This window comes from Pseudophryne corroboree, chromosome 4 (assembly GCF_028390025.1).
Source record: "Pseudophryne corroboree isolate aPseCor3 chromosome 4, aPseCor3.hap2, whole genome shotgun sequence".
In the NCBI taxonomy this organism is placed as follows: domain Eukaryota; kingdom Metazoa; phylum Chordata; class Amphibia; order Anura; family Myobatrachidae; genus Pseudophryne; species Pseudophryne corroboree.
Window position 1 is genome coordinate 589,252,172 of NC_086447.1, and position 12,171 is coordinate 589,264,342.

General features: G+C 45.5%; 1 protein-coding gene across 4 annotated transcripts in view; it reads left to right on the top strand.

Annotated features, from left to right (window-relative positions):
- PACRG (parkin coregulated) overlaps positions 1 to 12,171 on the top strand; it is a 1,062,802-nt gene that overhangs the window by 327,622 nt on the left and 723,009 nt on the right. The window lies entirely within an intron of this gene.

The following is a 12,171-nucleotide window of genomic DNA, read 5'->3' on the forward strand; positions in this document are numbered from 1 at the left end:
AACAGCACATGACGCAAAGAAGAAAAAAAGAGGTGCAATGAGGTAGCTGTGTGAGTAAGCTAAGCGACCCTAGTGGCCGACACAAACACCTGGCCCATCTAGGAGTGGCACTGCAGTGTCACGCAGGATGGCCCTTCCAAAAAACACTCCCCAAACAGCACATGACGCAAAGAAGAAAAAAAGAGGCGCAATGAGGTAGCTGTGTGAGTAAGATTAGCGACCCTAGTGGCCGACACAAACACCGGGCCCATCTAGGAGTGGCACTGCAGTGTCACGCAGGATGTCCCTTCCAAAAAACCCTCCCCAAACAGCACATGACGCAAAGAAAAAAAGAGGCGCAATGAGGTAGCTGTGTGAGTAAGATTAGCGACCCTAGTGGCCGACACAAACACCGGGCCCATCTAGGAGTGGCACTGCAGTGTCACGCAGGATGTCCCTTCCAAAAAACCCTCCCCAAACAGCACATGACGCAAAGAAAAAAAGAGGCGCAATGAGGTAGCTGACTGTGTGAGTAAGATTAGCGACCCTAGTGGCCGACACAAACACCGGGCCCATCTAGGAGTGGCACTGCAGTGTCACGCAGGATGTCCCTTCCAAAAAACCCTCCCCAATCAGCACATGATGCAAAGAAAAAGAAAAGAAAAAAGAGGTGCAAGATGGAATTGTCCTTGGGCCCTCCCACCCACCCTTATGTTGTATAAACAAAACAGGACATGCACACTTTAACCAACCCATCATTTCAGTGACAGGGTCTGCCACACGACTGTGACTGATATGACGGGTTGGTTTGGACCCCCCCCCAAAAAAGAAGCAATTAATCTCTCCTTGCACAAACTGGCTCTACAGAGGCAAGATGTCCACCTCATCTTCACCCTCCGATATATCACCGTGTACATCCCCCTCCTCACAGATTATCAATTCGTCCCCACTGGAATCCACCATCTCAGCTCCCTGTGTACTTTGTGGAGGCAATTGCTGCTGGTCAATGTCTCCGCGGAGGAATTGATTATAATTCATTTTAATGAACATCATCTTCTCCACATTTTCTGGATGTAACCTCGTACGCCGATTGCTGACAAGGTGAGCGGCGGCACTAAACACTCTTTCGGAGTACACACTTGTGGGAGGGCAACTTAGGTAGAATAAAGCCAGTTTGTGCAAGGGCCTCCAAATTGCCTCTTTTTCCTGCCAGTATAAGTACGGACTGTGTGACGTGCCTACTTGGATGCGGTCACTCATATAATCCTCCACCATTCTATCAATGTTGAGAGAATCATATGCAGTGACAGTAGACGACATGTCCGTAATCGTTGTCAGGTCCTTCAGTCCGGACCAGATGTCAGCATCAGCAGTCGCTCCAGACTGCCCTGCATCACCGCCAGCGGGTGGGCTCGGAATTCTGAGCCTTTTCCTCGCACCCCCAGTTGCAGGAGAATGTGAAGGAGGAGATGTTGACAGGTCGCGTTCCGCTTGACTTGACAATTTTGTCACCAGCAGGTCTTTCAACCCCAGCAGACTTGTGTCTGCCGGAAAGAGAGATCCAAGGTAGGCTTTAAATCTAGGATCGAGCACGGTGGCCAAAATGTAGTGCTCTGATTTCAACAGATTGACCACCCGTGAATCCTTGTTAAGCGAATTAAGGGCTGCATCCACAAGTCCCACATGCCTAGCGGAATCGCTCCCTTTTAGCTCCTTCTTCAATGCCTCCAGCTTCTTCTGCAAAAGCCTGATGAGGGGAATGACCTGACTCAGGCTGGCAGTGTCTGAACTGACTTCACGTGTGGCAAGTTCAAAGGGCATCAGAACCTTGCACAACGTTGAAATCATTCTCCACTGCACTTGAGACAGGTGCATTCCACCTCCTATATCGTGCTCAATTGTATAGGCTTGAATGGCCTTTTGCTGCTCCTCCAACCTCTGAAGCATATAGAGGGTTGAATTCCACCTCGTTACCACTTCTTGCTTCAGATGATGGCAGGGCAGGTTCAGTAGTTTTTGGTGGTGCTCCAGTCTTCTGTACGTGGTGCCTGTACGCCGAAAGTGTCCCGCAATTTTTCTGGCCACCGACAGCATCTCTTGCACGCCCCTGTCGTTTTTTAAAAAATTCTGCACCACCAAATTCAAGGTATGTGCAAAACATGGGACGTGCTGGAATTTGCCCATATTTAATGCACACACAATATTGCTGGCGTTGTCCGATGCCACAAATCCACAGGAGAGTCCAATTGGGGTAAGCCATTCCGCGATGATCTTCCTCAGTTGCCGTAAGAGGTTTTCAGCTGTGTGCGTATTCTGGAAAGCGGTGATACAAAGCGTAGCCTGCCTAGGAAAGAGTTGGCGTTTGCGAGATGCTGCTACTGGTGCCGCCGCTGCTGTTCTTGCGGCGGGAGTCCATACATCTACCCAGTGGGCTGTCACAGTCATATAGTCCTGACCCTGCCCTGCTCCACTTGTCCACATGTCCGTGGTTAAGTGGACATTGGGTACAACTGCATTTTTTAGGACACTGGTGAGTCTTTTTCTGACGTCCGTGTACATTCTCGGTATCGCCTGCCTAGAGAAGTGGAACCTAGATGGTATTTGGTAACGGGGGCACACTGCCTCAATAAATTGTCTAGTTCCCTGTGAACTAACGGCGGATACCGGACGCACGTCTAACACCAACATAGTTGTCAAGGCCTCAGTTATCCGCTTTGCAGTAGGATGACTGCTGTGATATTTCATCTTCCTCGCAAAGGACTGTTGAACAGTCAATTGCTTACTGGAAGTAGTACAAGTGGGCTTACGACTTCCCCTCTGGGATGACCATCGACTCCCAGCGGCAACAACAGCAGCGCCAGCAGCAGTAGGCATTACACGCAAGGATGCATCTGAGGAATCCCAGGCAGGAGAGGACTCGTCAGAATTGCCAGTGACATGGCCTGCAGGACTATTGGCATTCCTGGGGAAGGAGGAAATTGACACTGAGGGAGTTGGTGGGGTGGTTTGCGTGAGCTTGGTTACAAGAGGAAGGGATTTACTGGTCAGTGGACTGCTTCCGCTGTCACCCAAAGTTTTTGAACTTGTCACTGACTTATTATGAATGCGCTGCAGGTGACGTATAAGGGAGGATGTTCCGAGGTGGTTAACGTCCTTACCCCTACTTATTACAGCTTGACAAAGGGAACACACGGCTTGACACCTGTTGTCCGCATTTCTGGTGAAATACCTCCACACCGAAGAGCTGATTTTTTTGGTATTTTCACCTGGCATGTCAACGGCCATATTCCTCCCACGGACAACAGGTGTCTCCCCGGGTGCCTGACTTAAACAAACCACCTCACCATCAGAATCCTCCTGGTCAATTTCCTCCCCAGCGCCAGCAACACCCATATCCTCCTCATCCTGGTGTACTTCAACACTGACATCTTCAATCTGACTATCAGGAACTGGACTGCGGGTGCTCCTTCCAGCACTTGCAGGGGGCGTGCAAATGGTGGAAGGCGCATGCTCTTCACGTCCAGTGTTGGGAAGGTCAGGCATCGCAACCGACACAATTGGACTCTCCTTGTGGATTTGGGATTTCGAAGAATGCACAGTTCTTTGCTGTGCTGCTTTTGCCAGCTTGAGTCTTTTCATTTTTCTAGCGAGAGGCTGAGTGCTTCCATCCTCATGTGAAGCTGAACCACTAGCCATGAACATAGGCCAGGGCCTCAGCCGTTCCTTGCCACTCCGTGTGGTAAATGGCATATTGGCAAGTTTACGCTTCTCCTCCGACAATTTTATTTTAGGTTTTGGAGTCCTTTTTTTACTGATATTTGGTGTTTTGGATTTGACATGCTCTGTACTATGACATTGGGCATCGGCCTTGGCAGACGACGTTGCTGGCATTTCATCGTCTCGGCCATGACTAGTGGCAGCAGCTTCAGCACGAGGTGGAAGTGGATCTTGATCTTTCCCTAATTTTGGAACCTCAACATTTTTGTTCTCCATATTTTAATAGGCACAACTAAAAGGCACCTCAGGTAAACAATGGAGATGGATGGATTGGATACTAGTATACAATTATGGACGGGCTGCCGAGTGCCGACACAGAGGTAGCCACAGCCGTGAACTACCGCACTGTACTGTGTCTGCTGCTAATATATAGACTGGTTGATAAAGAGATAGTATACTCGTAACTAGTATGTATGTATAAAGAAAGAAAAAAAAACCACGGTTAGGTGGTATATACAATTATGGACGGGCTGCCGAGTGCCGACACAGAGGTAGCCACAGCCGTGAACTACCGCACTGTACTGTGTCTGCTGCTAATATATAGACTGGTTGATAAAGAGATAGTATACTCGTAACTAGTATGTATGTATAAAGAAAGAAAAAAAAACCACGGTTAGGTGGTATATACAATTATGGACGGGCTGCCGAGTGCCGACACAGAGGTAGCCACAGCCGTGAACTACCGCACTGTACTGTGTCTGCTGCTAATATATAGACTGGTTGATAAAGAGATAGTATACTCGTAACTAGTATGTATGTATAAAGAAAGAAAAAAAAACCATGGTTAGGTGGTATATACAATTATGGACGGGCTGCCGAGTGCCGACACAGAGGTAGCCACAGCCGTGAACTACCGCACTGTACTGTGTCTGCTGCTAATATAGACTGGTTGATAAAGAGATAGTATACTCGTAACTAGTATGTATGTATAAAGAAAGAAAAAAAAACCACGGTTAGGTGGTATATACAATTATGGACGGGCTGCCGAGTGCCGACACAGAGGTAGCCACAGCCGTGAACTACCGCACTGTACTGTGTCTGCTGCTAATATAGACTGGTTGATAAAGAGATAGTATACTCGTAACTAGTATGTATGTATAAAGAAAGAAAAAAAAACCACGGTTAGGTGGTATATACAATTATGGACGGGCTGCCGAGTGCCGACACAGAGGTAGCCACAGCCGTGAACTACCGCACTGTACTGTGTCTGCTGCTAATATAGACTGGTTGATAAAGAGATAGTATACTCGTAACTAGTATGACTATAAAGAAAGAAAAAAAAACCACGGTTAGGTGGTATATACAATTATGGACGGGCTGCCGAGTGCCGACACAGAGGTAGCCACAGCCGTGAACTACCGCACTGTACTGTGTCTGCTGCTAATATAGACTGGTTGATAAAGAGATAGTATACTACTAATATTATATATACTGGTGGTCAGGTCACTGGTCACTAGTCACACTGGCAGTGGCACTCCTGCAGCAAAAGTGTGCACTGTTTAATTTTAATATAATATTATGTACTCCTGGCTCCTGCTATAACCTATAACTGGCACTGCAGTAGTGCTCCCCAGTCTCCCCCACAATTATAAGCTGTGTGAGCTGAGCAGTCAGACAGATATATAATATATATAGATGATGCAGCACACTGGCCTGAGCCTGAGCAGTGCACACAGATATGGTATGTGACTGACTGAGTCACTGTGTGTATCGCTTTTTTCAGGCAGAGAACGGATATATTAAATAAACTGCACTGTGTGTCTGGTGGTCACTCACTATATAATATATTATGTACTCCTGGCTCCTGCTATAACCTATAACTGGCACTGCAGTAGTGCTCCCCAGTCTCCCCCAGTCTCTGAGCAGTCAGACAGATATATATAATATTATATATAGATAATAGATGATGCAGCACACTGGCCTGAGCCTGAGCAGTGCACACAGATATGGTATGTGACTGAGTCACTGTGTGCTGTGTATCGCTTTTTTCAGGCAGAGAACAGATTATAAAGTAAACTGCACTGTCCTCACTAGTAAACTCTCTCCACTCAGTCTCTACACTTCTACAGTAACAGTACTCCTCCTAGTCAGCTCCAGTAAATCTCTCTCAGTCTCTTATAATCTAAATGGAGAGGACGCCAGCCACGTCCTCTCCCTATCAATCTCAATGCACGTGTGAAAATGGCGGCGACGCGCGGCTCCTTATATAGAATCCGAGTCTCGCGATAGAATCCGAGCCTCGCGAGAATCCGACAGCGTCATGATGACGTTCGGGCGCGCTCGGGTTAACCGAGCAAGGCGGGAAGATCCGAGTCGCTCGGACCCGTGAAAAAAAACATGAAGTTCTGGCGGGTTCGGATTCAGAGAAACCGAACCCGCTCATCTCTAATAAGAATCCTTTATAAGGTTGAATGCTTTTATAAAAATCACAGAAATGGGGGTGCTTCTAATATCCATGTCAGTTACAGAATGGGGGGGGGGGGGGGCATGTTTTCCTAATAAACTCAATAATTACAAACAGCAATATCTATAATCACTGTTTGTAAATATCTCATTTGCAGGAGATTGTGCATACATTATCATCTCTTACGTATTATGTTGTGGATTGTATACCAAGCATCTGTGATAATGCATCTTTATTAAATCCTGTATCATTTTTGAGAATTGTAATATCCTTTTAGTTCATAGACTGGAACTATACACACTATAAACAGTTTTCGGATACTTCACTGTTTCTCTGCAGCTTCATTACCTATATGACTTTGCTTATTACTTCCATCTGTGGCATATGGGTCACATTCTGCACATCAGCAAGACTTTGATTCAGTCATTATTTTGAGAGTCTTGAGTCTCCAGGTTGTTTGGTTTCTGCAACTCCCTAGTCAATAATGAAGACTGTATTTTATAACACAAAAGAGGCCCCAGGGATGGCATATGAAAGTTAAAAGGAGGATCTCTGTATCCCTTAAGCAACTGAAATGTTTACATCCAACCAATATGATGTCCTGAAAAGGCCTAGATTTACTGATGCTTTATAGTTATTGGATACTAGCATGATATCTACGCTATATCTTAAGACATATAAGTTACCTGATTTAAGACAGAAAGTTAAGTGAAGAGTTAAAGCATTGAAGTAGTATCGCACAGAATGTCTCGTGTTTTTTTGTAACCAATTTATTAAGTTATCAATGAGTTGAATGTAACTGTCAACATATTAAAATTAATTAGTAGCTTAGTGGATTTTCCAACACACCCATGAGGTGGCTGCCACTGCCCAGTGTTTTTTTTTTTTTGTTGGTTTTTTTTTGAGGCGGGAGGGTTCCAAGCAGTCCTGATCCCCAGCTTTTCTTTCTGCTCAGTTTTATAACCACTTTTCCATTGTAATATGGTTGTAAAGTTTTCTTTCTGTTATCAATGTTGCTATGCCATGGCTTTTGGGTACAAAACATCTTTTGTCTTCCCAACTCCATCTCTGTCAGTTGTTTTAGTTAATTGATTTATGGTTATTTCAGTTAGTTATTTCAGGTCATTCAATTATGATTATTTCTGTCAGTTATTACAGTTAATTAAAATGTTCATCCAAATCCACCCAATGGACAGCCCAGAACAGGCTCCCTGTGTCAAAGTTCTGCCCAACATACACCAACCAGGGCCCCAACCTCCTAGTATGTCTTCTGGAATCCAATGTTAACATTCTGTGATGTTTTCTTCCAAATCCATCCAGTGGAAGGTCCAGGGCTGGCTCCTTGGGTCAAAGTTTTGCCTGGTGCATTCCGTCATGAAGTACGGCTGAGAACCTAACCACCCTAAAACCTGGGCAGGATCCAGCTGGACCCCCTCGCATTGGTTTCATCCCAGTCAGTTCAGGGGTGTCCGAATGCATAACCGGACAGACAAACAAACAAACAAACAAACAGACCAGTGGATGTTATATATAAGATATATTGCCTTGGCCCCGAAAGGGGTGGATTTTTCTAGGATTCTGACCTAAATGTTTTACAACCCCAGGAAAATGTAATTACAAAACAGATTTGATAACACTTTTGCAGTTTAGTAAACGTTAGTTAAGGTTTCCTGGGGTTATGGATACAGAGTGAGGGTTGACTCCATCCATTAGGCCCATATCAGGTCTTCAGGCTAATTAGTGCTTGTACCTGTAGAAGCTAATAAAGTTGTGTCCGGGTTTTACTTAGTGTCTGACTACCGGGGGGAACATGCATTAGCTCTGTTGAGAGACACCGTGATTACTGACTGTGAGTTTTGTGCTTAGGCTTATGTTTTGGTAAAAGGTTGTTAGGTCCTAACACTCTGAGAGAGAGAACCATTCTATTTAGTTAGGAGCCTTTATTTTTATGTTTTATGTTTTCTACACTGCACAGTAAAGCTAGTTACGGCTAGATTGCACAAAATCCCTGGACTGGTGTGCTGTTTCCTGTCTGCTATGTGCTTGGAAGTTCCCATTTCACAGGCAGAGCGTAGCACAATGTCACCAGGTTACAGGCAAGTCACAAGTTATAACACAGGTTGCAAAAAGTCACACAAACAGCAGTGTTTAAACAGCAGAACCAGGACCCTTAACACTAGCCACCTCCTGACCTATCACCTATCACCTGGGCAACTAATTCACCATCGGTGTCTGTTTTCAAGCGCTAGGGAAATTTTGTGCGATTGTGTCTGTAATCATGCCTGCTGCTGCACAGACTTGAACACCTAAAATACCTTGACTGGGTATAACATCCAATGATTTGTGCTGTCTCTATCACTATCTACATGTGTATTGATGACATGGGGTAATTAGCTTGGTAGAGGGGTGAATGTGTCCAGTGTCTATGTGCTCAAACAGGTTCCAGCAAAGCTTTTTAGGTAAATGAATGGTATGTGCTTTACTCTCAGCATAAATGGAATAACGCAAGTGAATAAAAAATAACAAACACCTAGCTCCCATTCAGGGAAACTCTCTCACTTCTTTGTCCCTGACTAACCTTGGGCAGCTAATATGTAAACATATTGGGGGTCATTCCGAGTTGTTCGCTCATTGCCGATTTTAGCTATGCTGCAATTAGTTGCATATTGCGCATGCGCAAGGCACGCAGGGCGCATGCGCTTAGTTATTTAACACAAAACTTAGCTGTTTTGCTGTGGCTTCTGCGGCGCTTTTCAGTCGCACTGCTGTTCGGTAAATGATTGACAGGAAAGGGGCGTTTCTGGGCGGCAACTCAGCGTTTTCCCGGCGTTTGCTAAAAAACGCAGGCGTGTCAGGGAAAAACGCGGGAGTGTCTGGAGAAACTGGGAAGTGGCTGGCCGAACGCAGGGCGTGTTTGTGACGTCAAACCAGGAACTAAACGGACTGAGCTGATCGCAATTCGTGAGTAGGTCTAGAGCTACTCAGAAACTGCTAAGAATTATTTATTAGCAATTCGGCTAATCTTTCGTTCGCAATTCAGCCATGCTAAGATACACTCCCAGAGGGCGGCGGCCTAGCATGTGCAATGCTGTTAAAAGCAGCTAGCTAGCGAACAACTCGGAATGAGGGCCATAGTTCCTTAATTGAAAATCCTCAGCCCTTTCTCTCACAGGATATAGTCACATTCTTAGTTCTGCTTCAGCCTGGTCTTAGCTTCCACAGTATCACAAGCATGGCCGGTGCTAGGGTGTTTTGGTGCCCCCTGTGCAAACTATAATTTTATGCCCTCCCTCCCATAACGCACAAAGGGATAGCACGCACCACAAATAAGGAAGGTTGCCACACAATAGTACCTCCAATTCAAATAGTAGTATACTTTACACACATTACACCAGCAGCTCCTCCCTGCTTTGCATATTGTGCTGAGCAGGTAGCACCGGTCCTGATCACAGTCAGAGAATTAGGGATCTACCTGTATCCTCCAGGTCTGACCCTGGCCACCTGGCCTGTTCCACTGTGACTGTACTACTTCCACCTGGGCTCTATCTCACCAGGGTAGCACACACAAACCCACTTGGGCTGGATACTCAGGCAGCAGCCTCACTTGACTCCACAATCCTACCTGAATTGTCTCCTCTCTGCAGAAATTAGGTTGCAAAACCTATTTTTCTCCTCTGTGTCGGGGGATCCCTCCACCCACACTCTCAACACGTGTCAGTAATGCAATTTACCTTCAGACTGCCACATATCTCTTGCCCCAGCTCAAAACCCCTGAGGTGAGCATCATGGGACTAGGCCAGGCATTCCCAACCACGGTCCTCAAGGCACACTAACAGTGCAGGTTTTAGTGATATCCAGGCTTCAGCACAGGTGACTTAATTAGTACCTCAGTTATTTTGATTTAACCATCTGCAGCCTGGATATCACTAAAACCTGCACTGTTGGTGTGCCTTGAGGACCGTGGTTGGGAATACCTGGACTAGGCATTCTTATGGCGAAGTCCCTCTTCATTCTTCTTATAAGGACCTTTCACCACATTCCCACTCATCATCCAGACTTGTCCATTATTTGGTGGTCTCACATTCCAATTTCTGTGGTTTCCGCTTCTTCCAAGTTTTACAAAACTTTAGGGTACCACTTGAACTTGCTGCTTGAAATATTTTTAACCTTCAGTCTTGAAGCACGGTATTGGCTACTGGCATACTGTACTGTTAACTCATCTTCTTCCAAAGAGCCACTATCATCCTGTTTGTATGAAAGCATTGTTTCAGTTACAGGAGTTTTACTCTTTACAAGACTGCTAACATTCTTTCTGAAAGGTTCCCCTTTCCACTGCAAAGCAATTTGATTGGGTCACATTCATATCACTTTAATCGAAAGGGTGACAGGGTCTCATCCTTTGAAGCCACTAATATCTCTAGACTTCTGTACATGTTGTACCTTTGCCTCACAGGTCACATGTTCACCATCTGTATTTGTCAGTTCTTTATTACCAACTTTAGGCACAGCTTTATTACCTTGAGCTGTAGCCCTTTCAGGACTTCACTCCTTCAGCTATAACCGGTAGCTAAAGCTACCACAAGTGGGAAAAATATGTCAATAATATTGTATCATACAATAAATCATGAACTAAACCAACAGTGGCTACAGTGGGCTCATAACATGTTTCACTTCCATGGCAACAAAATACCAAGTATCCTCCTGGTTACCACAAGAATTTTACCCTGCCGCTTTGAAGGTTTCACCCACTTGGTCACCAGATGTCAGGTTCCAGGGTCTTACCGTTGTCGCCGGGTTCCGGGGTCTCCCTGACCGGGTCATGGCAGTGCTGCGACGGAGGGTGCTCGGTTGTTACTCTGTGTGAGGGGCTGTGGTGAGGCTGATGGAGACGGCAGGTGTGAGTATTGGAGCTCAGTGTTCAGGGACTCAGCAGGGAAAAGGAGCTTTCTCTTGTATGTCTGCAGTTATGGGAGACGCCATGTTGGTGATGAATGCACGCAGTTTAGCCAATAGCAATGCTTCCTGTGGCTTTTCAGTGAATTCCAGTATGCTTACCCTTTTAAAACGGGGTTGGATTTGAATCAAACACTGACAGTGCTTTATGTTGCTCTTTTAAGAAGTTGCTTCTGCTTTGTGCTCCTGTGGGCATCCCTGTTGCTTGGTGATTTGAGTCCCTGGAAGTCTTCTTCCTTGCTCATCTGCATGTTACTCTGCTTCTCTCTGCTCTCTGACCCAGAGCCCGGAACCAGCACTGCCTCCTGCAGCTGGCAGCTCACCAGGTGGAATCTGCAGGTAATCCGAAGTTAATGGTTGTTCCTTGGGATCTCTGCTCAGTTGCCAAGAATCCAGTTCCCAAAGTCTAAGTTCTTTAGTCACATTTTCCAAGAATCCAGATTCCAAAGCCTGCGTTCTTCAGTCACGTTTTCCAAGAATCTAGTTTTCAAAGTCACCTTTTTTACAAGAATCCAGTTTCCAAAGTCTGAGTTCTTCAGTCACGTTTTCTTAATTCTTGTATTTGACTTACAGCAATCCAATCTCCAGTCTTCACAGTTATTGTCTCCAAGTCCCAGTCATCAAGTACCCAGTCTTCACAGTGATTGTCTCTAAGTTACAGGCTTCAAGTACCCAGTCTTCATAGTTATTTTCTTCAAGTTACAGTCATCAAGTACCCACTCTTCACAGTTGTTGTCTACAAGTCCCAGTTATCAAGTAACCTGTCTTTACAGTTACAGTCTCCAAGTCACAGTCTTCCAGTATCCAGTCTTTACAGTTGCCATCTTCAAGTCACAGTCTTCCAGTCTTGAAGTGATAGTCATCCAGTGTACCGTCTTCACAGATATTATCTTCAAGCCACAGTTTACAAACTCTCAGGGGGAATTTCAAATGTTTGAAAAGTCAGTTGGGTGTTTGTTTTTTCCTATCTAATAGACAGGAAAAAAACAGCCCCCAACCGACTTTTCAAACATTTGAATTTCCACCACAGTCTTCACAGCTGTTATCTCCAAGCCTCA